This window comes from Panulirus ornatus, chromosome 58 (genome assembly GCF_036320965.1).
Source record: "Panulirus ornatus isolate Po-2019 chromosome 58, ASM3632096v1, whole genome shotgun sequence".
NCBI lineage: Eukaryota > Metazoa > Arthropoda > Malacostraca > Decapoda > Palinuridae > Panulirus > Panulirus ornatus.
The window spans coordinates 27,519,812-27,522,192 of NC_092281.1; positions in this window are offsets into that span (position 1 = coordinate 27,519,812).

Genomic DNA, 2,381 nt, shown 5'->3' on the forward strand with positions numbered 1-2,381 from the left:
ATTCTCATGACTTGCCTGCCCACATGCAAATCCCTTCAGCATGGTGATTTATCAAGTATGTATGTAGGTATCTACATTTCTGATATTGATACATCCCCCGTCGAGGAGGTGACCACAAGCAAAAACTGTCTCCATATCTGGTGAACTTAAGTGCCATTTCTCAACCTTTAGTGCCTTACTCTTAACAAGCCATTGGTACAGGGCAATGCTCCCATTTCCCATCAACTACTCTTACCAGATGTGTCTAAATAATGTTCCCACTATCTATCTATATCTCTAATGCCTGTTCCCTTCTGGAGTCCCTCAAGGGGATGGCCATGGCAATAGTCTTTTCTACTGGTGAACTCCAGTGCCTCTTCTTAACCTTTAATGCCCCATCCTTAACAGGCCACTGGCAGAGGGCAAGTCTAGCGCAGTCTTTGCAGAGGTTACTATCTAATGTTCCCACAACCTTCTCCCTAGTGCTCCTGCCTAATCTTCCTACCTACTACTTATAACTATTATTTCTTTACTGCTTCTGTTTATTGCTCCTACCATTTTGACAAAAGGCACGGCAGGCACACAGCACTCATCATAAGAAAATCTAGTTACGAAGAATGAGCTGTGCGAGTTAAGTGTTGTGTGACAAGGAGAGATTGTATGTTTATGGAGAGAATGCCCGTTGTCCAAGTATGGGTGAGGCAGAAAGAAAAGACAGCTACCTGGGTCAGAGGAGTGCAACTTGACAACCACCAAAGTGCTGGCTCACTACAAAGTCATCACTTACCCTCTTGATACCTAGGCAGGTAGATTTCATTCATGTTTCACAATAACCAGACAAATTTCATGTTTACATAAACATGACTCTTTATATCATTTAAAACAGAAATGCCTTACATCATATTGAGGCTCACTTGGAATCCATGTGAGTGGCACAATAAAGTTGAGTGAAAGACATCAATATGGTAAGTACAAATGAATACAGTTCACCAGGGTACCTAAACAACTTTCTCAAGTGAAATATTCTGCTTTAACTTCTGAGCTTTGGATATATGTCTGCATATAATCTTCTATCCATTTATCTCTATCTCTGACGTCTATTCCCTTCTGGAACTCCCTTAAGGGGGTGGCCACAGCAATATAGTATCCATAACTAGTGAACTCTAGTGCTGCTTCTTTGCCTTTAGTGCCCTACCCTTAACAGGCCACTAGCAGAGGACAAATCTAGCTCTTGTTTAAAGTTCCTATCTATTACTTTAACCTAATGTTTCTACCTAATGCTCCTGACGAAATGTTCCTACCTACTACTTCTATCTATTGCTCCTACCATTTTACCAAAAGGCAAGGCTAGCACAAAGTGCCCACCACAAAAATAAATCAAGTGTTGTAAAGAATGAACTTTTTCTTTCTTAGCCGAGACGGCACAGGCAGCTAAGGCCCTAATCAACGCCATCCCATTAATGCTATATATATGGGCCAGGAACACATTTATCGATCAACCACTAGGGATGAATGAACAATTAGGTTGACTGTGGACCAACTGCCGCAACCAAGATTTGAACCTATGCGCTTGACCCTAGACAGAATGCCCATAGTCCACGCGCAGGTGAGGCAGAAAGACAGCTACCTGGGTCAGAGGATTGCAACTTGACAACTATGGAAGCGCTGGCTTGCTATGCAGCTGACATTAACCCTCCTGATACCCAAGTGGGTAGTACTGGTAATATACCTCCCTGGTCGCTGGCTGCCCATCAACTACCACTTGCCTACCCACCTACTACTTTCAAGAATACCCATAAACATTAAGTTTACATGGTCTTTTTTATTAAAATACTCTTATGTTCTAGCAGATCAAATGCTTTTCTCCTCACTACCCCAGTTTGTAGTTAAGGTCTTCACTGATATTCCACAAACCGAGAGGATACTGTAAAGTCCATTTTGATAACAGATTGGTATCCAGTTATGACCCTTGTGTATATCCTTAACACACATTAATTACTACCTATTTTCTTCTGATAAAAGGGCCAATATAATTTGAGGGTGTTATGGTTTTTCCATTTAAGAAAAGCTAGTAACTGCAAGAACAAATTAAAGCCTAATATAATGCCATGTCAGTTTAGCATATAAAGTCTACAAAAATACATATTAATCTTTTTCACAGGGTACTTTTTTTTGAAGAAGGCAACATATAAGGTTGGATTCGGTAGCCTGTGGCTTTCCATCTCCATAAGAATTATCCCTAATAAATTTGGATCAAGTCTAAGGGATAGGCTGTAAAATCAGCTACCCAAGACAAATATTGTGTACTTGACATAATCAACATAAATGGGATGGGAGATGCATTGAATCTATAAACCTTTATAAAGTACTCCGTGTCCTTATTCAGGCAATATCAACAACTA